Source organism: Cavia porcellus, unplaced genomic scaffold (genome assembly GCF_034190915.1).
Source record: "Cavia porcellus strain 051 isolate PalLab524CR breed Dunkin Hartley unplaced genomic scaffold, mCavPor4.1 scaffold_1, whole genome shotgun sequence".
NCBI classification, from domain to species: Eukaryota; Metazoa; Chordata; class Mammalia; order Rodentia; family Caviidae; genus Cavia; species Cavia porcellus.
The window spans coordinates 104265757-104286942 of NW_026947484.1; positions in this window are offsets into that span (position 1 = coordinate 104265757).

Here is a 21186-nt window from a genome sequence, read left to right on the forward strand (position 1 = left end):
CATCTTCTTGACCTACTTTTGGTACTTCATATATTTCTAGGAATCTGTTCATTTCTTCTGTGTTATCAAAACTATGAAAGTAGAGGTTTTCAAAACAAGTGTTGATGATCTTTTGTATTTCTACAGAGTCTGTAGTGTTTTCACCCTTTTCATTCCTTATTGCATATATTTGACCTTTTTCTTCCCTTTTTAAAATAACATTGGCTAGGTGCTTGTCAATTTTATTTATTCTTTCAAATAACCAACTCATTGATTCATTGATTCTTTGGATTGTTTTCTTAGTCTCTGTTGCATTGATTTCTGCTCTGTTTTTTTACAATTTCCTCTCTTCTTTTGGCTTTGGGATAGACTTGCTCTTCTTTTTCTAAATGTTTGAGGTGTAGCATCAGGTTTTTAATTTGTATTCTTTCTATTTTCCTGATGTGGGAACTCAGTGCAATAAATTTTCCTCTGAGGACCACTTTCATTGCATCCCACAGATTCTTATAAGTTGTATTTGTATTTTCATTTTTCTGTAGGTGTTGTTATAATTTCTTCTTTAATTTCCCCTATGACCTACTGATTGCTCAAGAGTGAGTTATTCAATTTTGATGTGTTTGTGGGATTTTTTTTATTTTGTTTTATCATTAATTTCTAGTTTCATGGTGCTATGATCCAATAACATGCATGGGATAATTTCAACCTTTTTGCATTTATTTAAATATGTTCTGTAAGCTAGTATATGGTCTATTTTAAATAATGTCCCATATACTGCTGAGAAGAATGTGTATTCTAATGTTCGTGGCTGAAGCTGTCCGTATATGGCTGTCATATTGTTCACAGGTGTGGTTTAGTTTGTTATTTCTTCGCTGATTTTCTGTCTAGTTGATCTGTCCCTTGGTGTCAATGGTGTGTTAAGGTCTCCTATTACAATTTTCTTATTGCTAATTTGATTTTTCATTTCTAAGAATACTTGCCTTGTGTAATTAGGGGCTCTGGAATTTGGTGCATATATATTTAAGATTGTTGTCTCTTCCTCTTGAAGTTTTCCCCTAACCAGTATGTAATGACCTTCTTTGTCTCTTCTGATCTTTCTTGGTTTGAAATTCATATTGTCTGCAAAATAAATAGCACCCCCACTTTTTGGTGGGTTCCTGTTGCATGAAAGATCTGAAATGCTTCACTCCATGCTCTTCTTAAATTTATTGTTTGTGCTAAGTCTGCTGTGATTCTGATAGGTTTTCCTTTATAGGTGATATGTCATTTCTCTCTGACAGCTTTTAATGTATTCTTTTGTTGGATTTCTGGTATGGTGATTATTATATGTCTGGGTGTAGTTTTATTTTGGTTATGACTATAGGGAGTTCTATATTCTTCACTAACCCATATGTCAGTTTCCATTCTCATGTTTGGGAACTTTTCAGTTATTGCTTTTGTAAATAGCCTGTTGGTATCATTTGTTTTGTCCTCTTCTTTTTCATTTATCCCTATCAATCTTATGTTGTTTTTCTTTGCATCATCATGTAGTGGTTGAATTGTTATTTCTTTATTCTTTGTTATCTTTAAAAGATCTTTCCTTTCCTGTTCACTTGCTCCATCTTGTCTTTGATGTCTGAAATTCTTTCTTCAAATTTGATGAGGCAGTTTTGACAACTTCAATGGAATTTTTGATTTCTTGTATATCTCTTTGAATCTGCTTTATGTATTCTGTTTGTTTTTTGTATTGTTCATCCAGTGAGTCTATCTTTTTGTTTTATTCCTCTAATTTTTTAATTGTGTCTCCTAGATTGTTCAGCATCTCTTTCATTACTTTTCTCATTTCTTCTTTTACCTGGGATATTATTTCTAGTTAGAATTCCTTTAAAGCTTCCCAGAGTTGCTTCTTTATTTCAGTTGCTATTATTTCAGGTGTATGGCATATATTTTCTTGTATATACGTAGCTCCCAAGCTTTCTTCAGATGGGCTGGAAGTTTGAGATTGCATTTGGTCTTTCATTTTGTCATTTTCCTGTATTTCCCTGTTTCAAGTGTTATTCCCAGGCTTCTGCTGGGCCTGTTGTAAATCATTTTCTATGACCTTACCTCCTGGGATTCTGGCTGCCCAGTTCACCGGATTGAGAGAAGTTCACTGCATGGCCTAGGCAGGCCCAAAACCTGCAGAGCCTGTTGATTGTGGTAGGAAGCTGAGAGGTTCTTTGACCAGTTGGAGTGAGGATCTTAAACTGCAGAGGCTCAGGATGGTATGTGGACACTCACCTCTGGCTACCCAGTTCCCCAGATTGAGAGAGGGTCATTGCAGGCAGGCCCAAGACCTGTGGAGCCAGTCGAGTTTGGCAGGAACTTGGGAAGTTTCTCGGCCTGTGGGAGCAATGATCTTAGACTCCTGGTGCTTGGGATAATGCATGGACACTTACCTCTGGCCGCCCAGTTCCCCAGATTGAGAGAGTCTCACTGTGGGTAATGCAGGCAGGCCCAAGTATTGTGGAGCCAGTGGAGCATGGAAGGAAGCTGGGAAGCTCCTTGGCCAGTGTGTGAGATGAAATCTTTTAAATGAGCTATACTCTGTTAAGAATAAAACAATGCAGTTTATTAGGTGACATTTACAAAGGACAATATGTATTAGGTAAACATTTATTTCATTTATTAGAAGATAACATTCTATCTAATTATCTGCTAGTTGTCCAAATGCCCAGAAAACTATGTATTTTATTTTTTAAAAAGAACTCTTAAGAGCACAATTAATCATATTGTCATTTCAAATGTTTATATTACAGTAGTCAAAGCATTCATGAAAATAATGATATTATAATGTTACTGGAAAAAGTCTGCTTGTTCTTGCCTAAATATTTGTCTACTAAAACAGTGCTTAAATTTTCAGTTTTTACTTTTGCTCACTGAGAAGATATAGGCTGTCTATATTCATTAAGTCGTGCATATATAAATATGTAGCCATATCAAATACATTTTCAACAAATAGCAAATGGGATATTTTATTCAATATTATCATTTTATTGTGAGTTTATAGTATTGCTATTTACATGAAGCTTAGATGGTTGACAGCTTTAATAGGTCTGCCCTATACAAGCTGAGTAAACTCAAATTTTTAAAGATTGCAAATTTTTCTTAAAAGTCTTAAATTTCAAAGAAAAATAGCCTGGCTGGAAGTTTTCACTTTTAATTCCTTCTAGAGTAATGTGCTGCTTTTCTTTTCTGAAAATGATGAGCTGGAAAAATGAACTTTTTCATCCATGCTTCATTTAGCATGTGGCATTTTTATATGTCAGACATTTATACTTAGTATACATTTATACTTTAGGATTGCATCATCATTTTGCAGGCCTTAAAACATGATTAGACACTCGATGTTGTTATTTATGAAGTAGATTATTTGTAGTTGTTCTAGATTCCTTTTCATATTTTTAATATTCAATTTGATTGGTAAGTATTTTATTGTGAGATGCACATACACAAATTTATGCATTTAAAGGACAGTTGAAATTTTCTTATAACCAAAAAGTTATAGAAAGCAACATTTCCATAAGTGTCAACATCTTTTCTTTTAAATAGAGTCAACTGAAGTTGTTATTGCTTTCCCTTTTTCTACTATTGTTCCTAGATACGTTTTACTCTCCTAGTTCATTTGTATTTAGTAAACCTCTTATAAGTTATCAAGCCAGGGATGTAGCTCATCAATACCAAAGCATGTGCCTGGCAAGTGCAAGGTCCTGAATTCAATTCCCAGTACCAAAAATTGTTTTTAATAAAAATAAATAAGTAACACATAAATTATCAAAAATTCCTCCATCTCATGTGGTCTGTAGCTGAAAGGACTTGGTTTTCTAACCATATTATGTCCTGATTTATATTAACTATCACATTTCTTTGAGATTTCAGTTGAAGTTTTAAAATCTCATCACCTAGAATATCAAGAAAACTATCTTTTTAGTGTATTCGTTAGTTTTTGTTTTTTTTTTTTTTTTTGATAAATTTTCAAGAACAGGATCTTTCACAGCATTCTGGTATCATGCCTTGTAACTTTCATAAAAGAGAAGTGTTATAATGTCAATATACATGCCTTTAAATCCCATTCAAATGGTTGTTGAAGTCCTATATAAAATGTTACTGAAATTATTTTTTCTATTGTTTTTCTATCATTCTATTTTTGAAAGAAGGAAATAATATATACCATAAGTATAATCACAATATATGTTGCAGTTTTTAATAAAATAAAAGTGAAATGTTAGTCACTTATAGCTGTAGAGTTCTTTATTTCTATAAGCTAATACTATGATTTAATATATTGCCAGTCAAATTTTCCTACACAACATAATTATATAATGATACTTGTTTTATATAATTCTGTTGAAGTGCCTAAGCAAATGATATTTGTAATGTCAGTTTTGTTGCCTTCTGCTCTGTGGAATCAGGGTTGGCTGTTGTACACTCATGCTAATGCACCCTGAGATTGGCTGAATAATCATATGGAACAGGGCTTAGTTGATGACATGTTTTAAACAAAGATAGTCTGTTTTAGGTTACCAAGATGTAAGTAAAGTTAGGCATAAAATATTTGTACATTTTATGTCACAGTATTTTAGTAGCTCATGGTATTCTAGTAGTTCAAAAATTACATGCTCTACTAATAGTTGAAAATAGCTTCTTCCCACCCTGAAATTAAAAATTCAGTTGTTCTGATACATTGATAATTTACAGTATTTTATTTGTTATATGCTATTGTTTTCATTGCTTTCCTCTTGTTCTGAGATCTTAATTTTAATGAAATGGGAGTCTGCATGCCATAAGATTTAATATATCACCCTTCCTTCAAAAGCAATTACTGGTTTTATTAAAGTGATTTCAGCTAATTATACAGCAATTGTGCCAATCATTTAAAAACTCATTAATGCTCAAATATTAGCAATCATTAATTACTTTGCATACACTAGCTGTCCAATTTTATTTAATTTACAAGTATACTTGGTTCACTAATATTTTTGATATATTGAAGTTGATTTTTATATAACATGAAGGCAGTCAATAAAATAAAAGAAGATTTTTAGTATCTTCCAAAAATACCTGTACTATATCCTGGAATAAATCATTGAAGGGAAGAACTATGCCTTTAATTTCCAGAGTATATAATTTTACATATGAAACTTAATCTCAATTTAATTATGTCTTCCTCAAATATGTGTTATATGCATTTCATAGTTTGGTTTCTCTTATATTTCATATTTGTGCTTAACTGTATTACACTGTTGCACTCCATGTATATCCTAATGTATTCAAATTTTTGGAAGAAGTCTTTAACAGCAAAGTTAATTTTGAAAAAAAACATATTTGAATAATTTTTGGAATGAAAAATAATTTTACTGATCTCATTTCACTTGAATGCCCCCACAGACAATTGTGGTTGCTTTTTAATATTTTCTAGCATAGAGTTAAATTTTAATAGATATATATTTATTATAGGAATATATTTAACAAAAATAACACATAATATGTCTTTAAATTGTATTAGGCTATAATATATTAAAACTGTCTGCTTCATATAAATTCCAATATTAATCATTAAAAAGAATTGATCTTGCAATGTCTAATATCTAATATTTCCTGAAACAGTTCACCAAAGTTATAGTTTCTAAGAAATCATTACTGTTTTGCTTTGCATTTGCTTTCTGTTTCATTACCCAATCTTTTTTTTTTTTTTTTTCTTCTTTCTATCCTTGACCAAATTTACTGAGGCAGCATCCAATTCCTTTACCCTTCACAGTTCACCACACTGGGATCTGTTTCATTGAGGAAGCCAAATGTACCTTTAAGCTGGGATCCCACACAGCATAATCCACAAAATACTTAGCTTTACCCAATTCCTAAGAAATATCAGCTTTGGAACTCAGTATCAAGACTTAACAAGTGCTAATATTCACAAGGAATAAAATTTTTAAAAGTATTTATTTTGTCAAAAATGGTATACATTGATTTATCTATATGATTATATAAGTTTAATATTTTTTCATTTTATAGAAAACATAAGAACAATATTTGAAGCTAGCATTTTTAAAATGAATCTTTCAAGATACAGATTTCAATGACACAGCCAGGTGCAGCACACAGGCCATACATAGATTTGCCACCACTGAACTAAAGAGTTGAAGTGCACATATATTTTATGCAATGGTGAGATTTCGATGTTTGCAAGTGGTTAATTTTTCAAGCGCTCACCTTTTTCTACTCCTGTTAACAAAGCCTCGATGTAACTCTTTCTTTAGTGCCAGTAGCACATTTTAACCTCAGAAATATTTAGCCTGTGCATGACAGTTTTCTTCTAGTTAAACTCCATAGAAGCTAACACATTCCATCTGCTTTTTCTGTCACTGGCTTGACACTCTCATCTCCCCAGGAGCTTCTTGTGTGAATATTCAAAATTCTCTTGTTTTGGTTTGAGTCATTAGCCTCAGTATGTGAACTAAATGTTGGATGAGGGTGTATTTTTTTTTTTTTTCTGTAGGCAGGTAAGAGAATTTATATTACAAACACATGCTTTAGGTTAAGATTACTGCTCCTGTAGATTTCTGGTGCTTTTGGCTTACTAACTGGGTGAACACCTCTTCATGTATTGTGTGAGATGGCATCGCAGCTTCTTGGTGAGATTCTACTTTGAGGTTTGTTGAGTCTGTGGTGTATATTTAGCCCATCTAAATAGGAAAGGTCACTAACTGTCAATTAAGTTCAGGAATAAGGCTTGGCCCATCATTAAACTGGCCGTGGGTTGTGTGTTTTCCTGAACCTGTCTGTGTAGCTTAGCATGAATTATGTGTCATGAATCCAGGATAAGCTGTAGTTGATGCCATGTTCAAGGGAACAGTTGTTTCCTTGTGGCCTGTTATTTTCTTCAAACAGGTATTATTCACTTTCTAAAAAAATATTTCAAGAAAAGATTTACATGCTGAGTGATACATGGGCCCAGCAGATAATTAAAATAAGGGCACACATTGCTCTTGTTTGCCCAAACCAAGGCAAACTTTGTTCTCCCCAGAAGTCCCTTCTGTTATCCATACTTTGTCTAATTCTCTTGAGTTTGCAGGAGTCTCTTGATTCATCAGCCTGAATATTTGAACCAAATTCTGTGAAGTGTATCCTGAAAAATAACCAAAAACACTGAAAAATTTTTAATGTTTAATAAATTTTCAATAAAGTTAAAAATATTGAACAGATTCCTATAGAAACACAGAAGGTATAATGTGTTGCAGATAGTTGAAATCATTGATTTTTCCCACAAAGAAAGATATATAACCTATATTTTTGATTCTTGGTCTATATTTTTATTTTGTAATTTCATTAGTCATTACTTTTGATAAAGATAATAGGCAGAATTAAACATGTGTTTCATTAATTGCTGTAGTCTGTGGTTGTGAGGGGAACAATTAGAATCAGGATATGGAATTTATAACATTATTTTATGATGTTCATCAAGAATCAACACAAGAAAGTGCAGGAAATCTGTCCACAACACCAAAGACATAGAATATTCAGCCAAGGGCCTGGATCCCACAGCAATGTCCTGCATGAATCCAGATGGAAACCCAGAGTTGATGACACTGCCTTCCACAAGTCCAGCAGGAGGTCTAGAGCCCACAAGAAAGACTCAGGCCAGTCTCTTTTACAGGTCCATGCTTGAAGGCCCAAAAGTCTGCAGTGGAAGTCAGAAAGTCTATGCTTGCAGGGTGAAGGAGCTGTGCTGGTAAGTTGAGGGTTTTACACTGAAGCCCAGAAATCATACTCAAAACAAAGACCAGGGCTGTCCTGAAAAGCACCATAGCCAACTTCAGTGACCTAGAGGCCCTGAGATCCTCCGACAATAATCACAGTGGAGTACTTGCCAGGAAACCAGCATGATGAGTTTTTCCTGGACATTAAGCAACACACACCATCCCCTCCAGACCCAGGAAGCAATGCTTAATGCAAGGACTAGAGCTTCTCCAGGAAAAACAATGGCTCAAACAGCAACATGTAGGAGAATCTAAAATGCTTCAACACTTCAATTCTCCTTCTCCATGCCTCTATTTATGATGGCAAATTTCCTCACATGGAATATATATGCACAGCACATTAATGATTTAATTCTGCTGGTGTTAAGCTGACCACCACTTTTTAATCCATAACATTAATGTAAGACATCTATCTAATAAATGTTTAAACAACTGAACAAATACTGATCTCTTATTTGTATACAGTAAAAGATTCAAGTAAAGTTCATTAAGTCAGTTTGAGTATGTTTATACTATTACAGATTTTCACAATATGTAATGTAATATATATTTGGGGAAATAATAGAATAAGAAATGCATATTTGAATAATCTAGAAATCTGCATCCATATAGAATTTTCATTCAAAATGATGATGAAATTAAAGAGAATAAAAATATTTCAAGTGACAGAATTTTAATAACAACTTTAATGCTTCAAGACTATGGGGATATTATATATTGTCTACAAGCTAAATCAGTTTATGTTTTCACTTTTCAAAATAATTATATAACTTAGCTATAATGAACTATTATCCTAAGTTAAAAACAACACAATTCATAATCTAGCTTTAAATAAAAGAAAAAACTGATAAGCAATCTGGAAGAACTGAGTATTTTCTCTTAGGGTTTCTCAAGTCCTGTTAATAGTGGAAATGAATGAACAAAACCTGTTGCAATACTCATTGTTCATAAATTATTTGGAAACTCATGATTTTATAGTTTTTTCTCTGCAGAGAAGATTGCTTTTTGAACTATCTACTCCAACTGGTGCAGGTGTTAATCAGTAAGATGCCCCTGTTGAATCACCAGGTGATATGAAAAATTTGTGCAGCATGTTTTCATATTCAACACACTAGATCAGTGAAAATTGTTAAAATCACTATTGTTCTCATTATTGTATACATCTTGTTAAATCCACATATCTATATCAAGAAGTTGGCACTGTCTCTTTTGCAATCCATTTAATCATTATTTGCATTGTGATAATACAATAGTCGAGTTCAAAGAACAAACATGACATTGGAATTATTTGAAGCATTAAAAAATCGCAGAAGAATCTTTTGAGGTATTTATTTTGAACCCCAAAACAGTATAAAAATGACTTTCTACTTAGAAAGTCAATTTGCTAATATGGATGGAATGAAATGAACCAAAGGTCTTAGTTACTTTTTATTCATCACTGAGACAAAATACCTGATGCACAAAATTGGGAAAGGAAAGGTTTATTTCTTACAGTTTTTGGAGGTTTCAGTCCATACTCAGTTGGCTTCCAGGCAAGGTGGCACGGCAGGGCTCCCATTCATGGCAACTGCAAACAGCAAGGCAGAAACCCAGGAGAGAGAGAGAGAGAGAGAGAGAGAGAGAGAGAGAGAGAGAGAGACCTTCTTCCTGCCATTACATCACATCTTGGCTCCACTTCTAGGCTGGAGTAGCACTCACACCCCTAATCCAAGTGCTAGACAATGAACCAATCACAAATGCATAATGTAAAGGCATGAGACTTGGGGGCCACTGACATAAACCGTGACAAAGGGCCATTAGGTCAAATTTACATATTCATTTTAATTTCATAATTTGAAGACAACTTATAAAGTGGAATTTTAATTTTTTTAAAAAGGGAAAATTAAGCACAACCAAAATAGAACAAAACAGAACATAAGAAAACAGTGTAAGAGACATAAATTTCAAAGCAAGACCAACACAGATCCTTATTATCTATCATATTGTCTCTTGTTTTCTTCCATTTAGTTGTCTATATCTTTACATATAGTGAATTCATGCAAAGTAACATCATATAAAACCAATCTGAACAGGATCATAAAGGTGCTTTAGATATTCAAGACCAGACAATTAGCAAGTCAACAGTGGCTGTCATAGTGTCTCTCATTATCTTCAAAATAGTTCTCCATACCTTCATTTTGTTGAAATTAAGCAAAACAAAACAGACTAAAATCACTCTGAACAAAGAATAATAGTATTGTGGATTTCACATCATGATGCTACCGAGCGAGAACTGGGTACTGTAGTGTCTCTTTTTCTTCAAAGGAGTTGTTCATTTCATCATGCTGTATAAAGTCAGTTGTCATAGACTGTTTATAAGTTCTATGCATGCATGAGTCTCTACATGTATATCTATCCTTTCTGTGTTAGAGGGAAAAACAAAACAAACCAACACAAAAGAAAACAAATTCCTAGAAAAACATGAAATGAAAAAAGTCATATAAAACCATAATACAAAGTGATCTATAATGCTTACTAAGATGCTTCTTGTTATCTTAAATAGAACTCTCTATATCACCAGGCATAGTATAATTGAATATTGCAGTACATAACAATATTAATAAAAAATGAAACATTGGAGACATTATAAGATTTCAAAAGCAGGTAATTATCAAACCAGAGTGAATATCCTACTGAATCTTGCCATTTTCAGTGTAGTTGCCTATACTCTCAGATTTGATACTACCAATCATAACAGATTCAAGTAAAATCAGTCAATACAAAACAGCAATCTAACAAACCAGATTCAAATAACATCAGCCATAATAAGACATTGTAAATTATACAGGGCTTCAAATTAAGTTAATAGGAAATTAAGAATGATTATGGTACTCTATCCTGCCATTTTGGGGATAGCTGTCTGTGCCCTCAAACCTAGTACACATAGACACACTGGAAAAGAATGCAATCCATCTAAACAGAGCAGTGAGAATAATTTGGATTTTAATTCCTCATACACTATTAACAATATCCTCTACTTTCCTTTTTAGACAGTTCCTCCCCTTTCACTCCTATAACATGCACTGCACATTCTGGGTCCCATAAACTCCCTAAATGTTTAGATTGGGGGGGAACCTGCTATTTACCTAAGTGGTTCCAAACATTCTAAGTCCTGGACTTGATCTCAAGTTGTATTTCTTTACTTAAAAAGTCTCAGGGTTTTCCTTCATTATAGCTGAGTATTTCTCTGTTGCATAAAATGTCATGTCTTCCCAACCTATCTGCAGGTGCTGGTCAAGTTTACCCTATTTCTCTCTGGTTCCCTGCACATAAAGCATTGCTTTATCACATTTGATTTTTGGTCCATAAGAACACTTTCAGGTTTATTACATTTACTACACAGAGCATCTCGATGAATCCTATCTCCTGATCAACTCAACCTGTGTTTCTTTTGTTACTATATCAAGGCCATTTGTGTTACAGATTATAGAAAATCTTCTCTTCCTCATTTCTGCCATGCTATTTTTCTGCCATTGGTTGTCTACTTTTCTCCTTCATTCAACTGCCTGCCCCATTCATTGAGGCCTCTCTGCCACTGTTTCTGAAATCCCAGTATTTTTCTCTCTCTCTAGAATGTCCTTTGGTAGTTTTTTTTATAAAGAATTTTATTTAAAGAGAAATAAAACAAAACAGGAAAAAAGGTAGAAGTAATACAAAATTTCAAAAAACAGTAAGAAATCACTAGTTGATTGATTACATATTGTCATCTTAGAAGTCACTGTACAAGTTACAAAATTAAAGCATACAAAGTGGACATTTAAACAGTGAGACTGCAAAGAGTTCTTTTCAATGATCCAACAAAAACTTAGTAATATGGTTATCTGTTTTACACACTTAAACATACAAGAGGTTACATCACTTAGAACGCTTTCTTTTCCTCTTTTTTTTATAATAGTAATTACACATGTTAGGTTTTATTACTCCCACAGTTCCTATTACTTTGTTTGAAGAGAATAAAACCAAATGTGACAAAGCAAAATGGAGTCAGTTAAAACAAAAATAGATATAGTATATGATGTAAAACAAAATATAAGGGCATCAACAATGGCTACTAAATGCCTTTTGCTATCTTCAAAAGAATTGCCTGTATCTTAAGTAGGTTATGACTAAACATACCAAAACAGAACAAAACAGATCATAAGGAAATAATTTTAAGAAACCCACTGATTTCAAAGCAAGTCTACTGGAGATCTTCACTGTCTGTCTTATTGTCTCTATTTCCTTCCAAATAGTTGTCCCCATCTTCATACACAGTGAATACATACTGAAGATTATAGAACTAATCTGATCATAACAAGGTGATGAAGGCTTTTTAGGTCTTCAAGTTCTGACACTGGGGAAGTCAAGAGTGACTGCCATAATTTCCCTCATGTTCTTCAAAGTAGCTGTCCTTATCTTTATGTACACTGAAATTGAACATAAGAGAATAGCCTAATATAACTCAGAACAGTGAATAGTAGTTTTCCTAGATTTTATTATTTCCTAGATTTTATATCAGAATTAGTACTGGGTTTCTTAGTGTCTCTTCTTCAGAGTATCTGTTCATTACATCATGCACTATATAATCTGTCCTTGTAAACTGTTTAGAAATTCTCCCCATGTGTAAACCTCTATATGTATATCTATCCTTTCTGTGTTAGCATAACAAGACAAAAAAATTCTTAGAAAACTATGAAATGAAAAAAGACATATAAAATGACATTATTAGGTGATCTACACTAGTTACTGTGCTTTCTCTTGTTATTTTCAATAGAGTTGTCCACATCTTCAGACATATAATAATTGAACATAGAGTTACATAGCTATTTTAATAAAAACACAACTTGGGAGACATCATTGGACTTCAAAAGCAGTTAACAATCAAGCCAGACTGGGTATGTTATTACATCTTGTCATCTTCAGAGTGGTTGCCTCTACCCTTAGACTCGATATTATCAAACATACCAAATTCTAATAAAATCAGTGAAGGAAAAACAGCAGTTTAACAAACCAGCTTCAAATAAGATCAATCATAGTAAGACAATGTAAGTAATACAGGGCTTCCATTTAAATTAATAGGAAATTAAGAATAGTTACCATGGTATAGCTTTCTATTTTGGGGATAGCTATCAGTGCCCTCAAATCTAGTATGAGCAGACTGACCAGAAAAAATAAAGTCAAACTAAACAGAGCGATAAGATTACTGTGGCTTTTAAATCCTGATACACTATCAACAATGTCCTCTGCCTTCCTTTTTTAGGCAGTTCCTCACCTTTGCCTTTCTCGGGATGCTTTGTATATTTTGGGTCCCACTAATTCCTTTAGTTTTTAGATTAAGGAGGCAATTCATTATCTGTCTGAGTGGTGCTGAACCTTTTTAGACCTGAGCTTGATTTTGATCTTTTACTTACTAAAGCCACAAGGTTTTCCTTCATTCTAGCTTTGTAGTTCTACACTGCACAGATGGGTCATAATTTTCCAACCTATCTGTGGCTGCTGGATGAGTTGTCCCTATTTCTCTCTGGCTCCCTGTCACTTAGATCTTTGTTTTCTCATCTTTGACTTTCAGTTTATTAACCTTCTTTCAGGTTGATTATATTTCCTATTCAGAGCATCTCAATGAATCCTGCCTCCTAATCTACTCTGCTTGTGTTTCTTTTTGTTAGTCTACCTAGGCTATCTATATTAAAAATTATAGCACATCTTCTCTGCCTCACCTCTGTCATTCTATTTTTTCCCTGCTATTATTTGTCCATTTTTCTCCTTCATTTCACTGTCCTCCTTGTTCACTGAGGCCTCTCTGCCACTGTTGCTGGAATCCTCATATTTTTTTTTTTCTCTTTCTCTAGAATATCCTTCAGTATTTTCTGTAGGGTTGGGTTGGTGGCCATGAACTCCCACAGTTCCTCTTTGTCTTGGAAACATCTTGTTTCTCCATTAATTTTGAGAGAGAGGTTTTCACGGTATATTAACCTTGGTTGGAGGTTATTTTCTTTTAGGGCTTGGACTATTTCCCCCCAGACTCTTCTCAATTTAATAGTTTGTGTTGATAATTCTGTTGTTAGTTTGATGATTTGTCATGTTAGGTGATCTGCCTCTTTTCTCTGGCCTCTTTTATTATTCTGTTCTTGTAATGGATTTCTGGAATCTTGATTAGTATATGTCTGAGTTTAGATCTGTTTTGGTTGTAGTTGGCTGGAGTTCTGAATGTCTCTTTTATTTGGATATCATTTCTTTTTTCCTATACTTGGGAAGTTTTCCTTAATTATTTCTGTGAATAGTCATTGTAATTCTTTTGTGGTTACTCCTGCTTCTTCACTTACATTTTTTTATTCTTAAGTTATAGATTCTTTTGTTGTCTTCTGGTTTTGAATTGTTATTTCTTGATTCCTTGTTATTTTTAATAGCTCTTTTCTTTCATGATCACACATTGTAAGTCTCTCTTCAAATTTTGAAAGGCTAACTTCTGTTTCTGTCATGGCATTTTGCCAGGTTTCAATGGAATTTTTAGTTTCCTGGTAGTCTCTTTGCATCTGTTTCATGTATTCTAGATTTTGTTTATATTCTTCACCAAAGGTTTCTCTTCCTTTTCTAGGTTACTAGTCACAGATGTATTTCTTTGTTTTTGCTGATGTTGTGACTAATATTGCATGATTGCTGAACTGTATTGTAACCTATTTCTAACCAACGCACCTCCTTTCTGTTCTGTATGCACCATTTCAATAGAAATTAAAATCCCATCTCCAGTAAAGACTTAAGTTTCACTTTCTTGTAATCCCCCCACCCCCTTCAGCCTATCTGCAATACAATGTGCTGTCCTTTAGAAACATTTAACTACAAGGAAGTTATCAAACTGGGTCAAAGTTCGTAAATTCCTGTGGTTTTCAGCCTTAAAACCTAACCCTCTTAGCTGCAAGGTGCACGGTCTCCAAATTGGCTCCTGGAGATTGCGTTGCCAGGCCTGGCATAAAATAAAGCTTTTGCTCCCTAAATTTTAATTTCTTGCTTCCTTGAGTTTTATTCTGGGGTCCGAGCTATCACATTTGGGGGCCCATCCGGAATAGAAGCAAGGCCCCTGACTCAATTCTGAACACCTAAAAGTAAGTACTCTGGAGGGACTAATTAGACCATGGTCAGTTTGCACTTTGGGAGGGGACACCCTCAATTTGGGGAGTGGGAACCTCCCAAGGACAGAGTCAATTGGGATGAATCTCATCCATTTGTGACTCTGCCCTGAGTGGGGAACTGCTCCACTGGGAGGGGATGCCCTCAATCTGAGGAGTGAGGACCTCCTGGGGACAGAGTCAGTTGGGTTTTTGGGACAAATCCCGTCCATTTGTGACTCTGCTATGGGAGGGGATCTGCTCCATTGGTTAATTTGTTGATTCCTACAGATCCCAAAATTTGACCAATTCCAAAATTTGACCAATTTTTAAGCAAAGGCCATTTTGCTGCAGCTTGTCTAGTCTTGTATGTCTATTTGTGTGTCCATTTGGTCTAATTGTTCTCACTTTGGCTACCCCAAATCTAACAGAACATTCTTTCCTAGGAACCCCTTCTAGGATCCCAAAATGGACAAAGGGATTTAGATATTTATATTCAGTGTTTTTGTACTTTAGAATTGTCTGCCTGTTTGACTTTGTTACTAACTTAGGGGCTCACTGCCCATTACTGTCACAGGATCCATATGGCTTATTAGATTCAAGGTTCATAATAAAAATTATTTCCTTTAGCTCATGAAACTGTGCACGAAGCAACCTTTGTTTGTGTCTTTAATGTTGTGGTACCTTGTTTAATGTTTTAGTCCTCAATTGATTACTTGCAAACTTGGCATGCCTTTTTATGGCATGCATAGTGCTTGTGAAATATGGAGAAAAATGCTTCTGGGTAACAAAAGAAGTAGTCTTTATCTTTGCTGCAGCCAATTTCCATTCCTCAAAAAGCCACGAACTGCAGGAATACTGAGAAACACATGTCAAACTACATTTCTACAGCATGTTGCAAAATTCTTCAAAACATAAAATATGAAATGAAAGTGTGCATTTCAGGGTAACTAGTTTTCTTTAAGAGGATAAAACCAAAGGTAATAAAATAAAACCAATCAAAACAAACCAGTGTAAAAGATACAGGACTTCAAAACATTATGAAATCAATAATAGATACCATAATGCTTTTTGATATCTTTAAAATAGTTGCAGATATCTTCTGAAAGAGTAAAAATCAAACAGAATAGCATAGAATAGAAACAATAAATATTAAACAATGAATGTAACATAGGGTTTCAAAAGAAAGCAATCCAAAATTGCTACCATAATATATCTTGCTATCTTTGTCAGTAATTAGATAACCAATGTGCAGATTCTTGAAATATGGTTTTAATATTGTGCTACTATTAAGGTAGACACTTTTTATCTATGACAGTTCTAGCCATCCAGAAAATAGGCAAGCTAAAATAATGCACTAAAGTTCATTTAAACATTGTAATTGTGTAAGATCTATTCAGCAATACTTAAATATGTTTGTACACTTTCACAGATTTTACCAGGCTTGATTGGCATACAGCAGATACCCCAGAGACATGCTCAGATGTTTTGAGTGAAATTCCTTTTTAAACACTGATTTAAGATGGCAGGAAATTTTTCATTATTATAATAAAACATAGAACAGTTTTGACTAGGGAATTATGTTAGCTTGTTTATCAGAATGGAAGACAGGTACTTTTTTTCCTGTCTTTTTTTCATATTGTCATGACCAATTTTTGAAGCCCAGACTAAAAGTTTGCCTCTGGGTAAAATAGTTAATATAACCATCATAAATAAAATAGAACCTTTAAGTATTAGGACTTTTAAAAGAAGATTTAACCAATCTGTGGATAATTATACCTATCATTACTAAACTTGGTAACCCCCTATGCGTGCTTTTAAAACTAAAAAACATAAATGTCACTTTATGATAGGTTATTGAAGTTTTAATATTATAATTGCATCAATTTTAAGGATCCTTGCTCAATATGTGACATCACTAAACTTACTAGTTCTATCCAATCATCAATTGGAAAATGACTAATATATTTCATTCTATGTCTATTTCAGTAACTTTTTAGACATGTTAGTACCATTTTCAAAAGGATACAGTTACCCCTTTTCTAGGCTACCAGTTGAAGAGCAACTCAGTAGCTTTAATAAAGTATATAAACTTTATACCACATGTATCTTCCTTCAAGAGTGTGGAGCATGAAGATTACAATGGTGATATCATTCTCTTAAAACATTCATGAAAGACATACAAATTCAACATCTTTCAGTCATTTCAGAATCCAGATTTAACATATTCCTTTTAACTAATTCTATGTAATCTTAGTGATGTCACTGCTTACTAATCAGCACACCCTAAATGGCACTTGATCCAACAAAATACTCTGCAATTGGTCCAAATTAAAACCCACAGAGATTAACTCCTCAGAGATTCATTCAGTGTGGAGTGTTTTATATCATTCTTTCTTGTTTCCTGGAGTTTCTGAACTAGCAGTGAAGTAGAGTATTCCATGAACATCTGATATAACAAACTGTCTTTCTGGTCACATTAGAGAAAAAAAATGCTGTTCATGAAGTAAAGTCTTTAAAAAGTAGAGACTCTAAAAATCCTGAACCCATCTCTCTCCAGGCACAGATAGGCATTACATCTGGGGTCATGAGAGTAGCACGACACAGAACTCAATAATTGTTACTGCGACCTTCCTCGTAGAATCCAGTCTTCCCACAGTATTTAATCACTAAGGGTGCTGGTCTCCCTTGTCCCCAATGGCTTGCCAGAATGTCATGGTGCTGAAAGTAATCACTTCTTCCCTGAGGCTAAGTGAACGGCAGCGTGGACTTGTGTACTCTGCAGAAACTCTTCATCCTGTCAGAAGTGATGGAGCAATGGTGCAATGTTTCTGATTGCAGTAAATGTCAAAACCCGAGTCAGTACAATTGGACAAATGGAAGATTGTGCGGTCTTTTTAATTCTGTCCACTCAATAACCACATTATGTAGTTTTACAAACCCTTGTTCCACTTGCTAATAGTTGACTCTTTCAGATTAGAGAGAGTAGAGGAATCTGTTGCCTCACAGACCCTCAAATAAATGGAGCTCATATTGTCTCCGTACACACTAAGGACAGAGTATGAGGCCTCACTGGGACAGCATTTATTTAATAAAATATTATCTTTTTACAATGGCTGTGCACAGAGTCCCGTAGATAAGAATGAAAATTGTCTTCTGTGTGCTGGAGATCTGAAGGTTTCAGTCAAAAATTGGAGCCCTCTGTTGTGTCTTGTGGGAATCCATAATAGGAGAAGAGTCTGATCTAAACACCAGGAAATAATGTCCAAGGTGAAAGTGAAGACTGGCAGTCCTCAGAAGAAACTTAAGCAGTCTTTGCTTCTTTATTCCTCTTTATACCATTCAGATGACAAGCCAGCCCAGGACTCATCTTCTGTCTTCACTAAGTCCTCTCAGTCACACTCAGAAATATGCTGATAAAATTTTATTGGGTGTTTCTTATTAAGGTTGACACTATCATTTAGCTATCCTAATCCACATGTTGTCTGCCTGATAATGAGAAACATTGCTTTAAACCATATTCTGTAGATAGGAAGCCAAGTTCATGATTACACCTAACTTGTAACTATCCTGTATACAAACAGAAGTTTTCTTCCGATAATGGTTACTCCTAACATTTCATAACTTGAATATTGTAATATTAGCTTAACAATACTAAGTCTGTCTAAACTATGCTACACAGGAAGCATGTTAATAGAGAACTATTAATATTGCAATTCTTGAAAAAAATCTATTATCTTCAGTATTGGTTGCTGGCAGAAAATTTAATTGAGAGATTTCACGGACTTCTCACAAATTCTTAAGTTAAAAAATGACAAGTAGCTGTTTAAGTGAATACATTTTGCTCTATATCTTAATTTCTCATATTTAATAATCCTTAGATTCATAATTCACATGAAATAAAAATTCCTATGTTTTTATATTTTAAAGGAGATATGTCTCAAGAACATGTAAAGAAATATTTCACATATGGAGCTTTAGTAATTTCTCCTTACTTCATAAGCTTTCAGTCTTAGTTCCATCCTACAAGGGCTGAGATCAGGTTTCTCACCTGAGACTTACTCATCATAGATTGACCTCCACAAACCTTTCTGTCTGATATAAAACCCATTTCTGCATAAACTCTCACCATCCAAAAAGTCTTTTGCAATATTCATATTATAATCAGGGTTCTCCCTCTGATTACCTTCTGAAAATTAAATTAGTACCTCAAGACTATTTACTCAGTGCAAAAACAGAGAATACCTCACTTAAAGTACACCTCACTTAGTTAATAAAAATCATATTTAGAGATAATAGAAACAATACCATGTCCTATAATCATGAAACTAGACAATCCCTCTTTGGTAATATTTTGCTCCTGTAGGAAATCAATAGGCAATAAGCACCTGTCATGTGCTGTTGTATACCAGTCTGTTGACTTAATTTTTCTACTATATTTGTGAATGCTTATGTCAATTGTGATTCATAGGTTCAAATCTTCCAAGGCACTGTTTTAGTCAAGTGTTACAAAATCCTGAGATCAGCATGTCAAGTTTCATTTATAAAAGTACCATCACCCAAGAATTTTAGTACTTTATACATCATAAACAAAATTTACAACTGAACCTTGAGGCCTGAAGGTCTCAAGGTTCTCATACTAATTGGCTAAATTAGAGTACACTCATATTGAGTATTGCTGGAGCTCTAATCTCAAGCACAGATATTTTAGTAGACAAAAAATCTACCACCTCATGAATATGATGCCAAAACCAGGCCTTGTGATTTTAAACTTATTTACAACTGAATCCATCTCATTCTCCACAGGGACAAAGTCTTGAATTATTAGTGGCATTTAAAACCAGCTGTTTTAATTGGTTTTAAATTGCACTGTAAGAGTTTTTTGGCTATAGTTCAATTACAAAAAGATGACAGAAAAAATGTTACTTTTGATAATTGTACATGCACACACATACTACACTTCAGAACAATGACAAAAATATTGATTTAAAAGATATTTGCATATGAACCTCACAGATCCTACATTCTTTCTTCTATAAATGGATAGGTATGTATTAATATCATAAACTCACATCAACTCAAGGTGTCCTTTTAGGAAGGCTACTCCAAGTCCATATCTGGGACAATTATCTTTCTGGTCTAGGAGATCAACACTGGAGATGACTTGTCCCTGGGCAAGGGACTAAGTTGCCTCTGTCCCACAAATTGCTCCACAGCTTGGGACTAACACCTCAGTAACATGTACTGGTTACTCTTCCATAGGCCATGGGATAGCCATTGCTTTTCTTTCTCTCATGTAAAGTAATTGATTCTATTTGAGTTCTTTGTCTATTTAGCCTGTGGTTCCAGTGTACTTGTTCTTCAACATGCACTCTTAAGAGAAATATGGCAGATCTAATTATATTTGCATCATGCCAAAATTAGTGAAAATTACTACTACATTTCTAAAGATGCAACCTCTTAACAATAAAATCAGCTGTGCCACAGAGCCTATAACTACCTCCACTGTGAACTCCATTTCTGAGTTTCCAATGATGATCATCAACAATCCTACCTTTGCTTTGATAGTAACTGTCACTAGCCTTTATGCATACCTTACATAACTATAATACAGCTAACATCCTTCTTGTCCTACTATATTGATCCAAGATAACATGCAACATACTTTTAAAAAAGTTTAATATATATATATGTGATATCATATATGATATCATATATATATGATACATATATATATACATATATATACATATATATACATATATATGTATATATATGTATACATATATACATATCATATATACATATATCATATCATATATCATATATACATATATATATATCATACATATCATATCATATATATATATATATATATATATATATGATACATGTAATTCGCACTTGTTTCTTCCTGTGCATTCTTACAATAAAGTATTTTTCATATACTTTAGGAAAACTCTTACCCTATTTTCTAAAAGTCTTTATTATTCTTTAGTAATCTTTTTCATGTGATCCAGATACCCAAAACTCTGAGATTAAACCTTATGTCAATGCATCGAAGGGTCATTTGTAATATTGCTTGCATTATTACTATTACTTTTAATCCAGTCTTAACCCAGTTTTTAAGCCTAATTCATTTTGAAAAATCTGATTCATTCTCTGAACCACTTCCCTTATCGGGTCCTTACACTTCAGACCACTTTACATCCAAAATAGTTACCTCAAGGCCAGATACCGGAGATGAAGGGGCCCAAAGGGTACTCAAGTTATTTAATTCACAAGGAGCCCTGGGAAACCTACTTAATATCAGT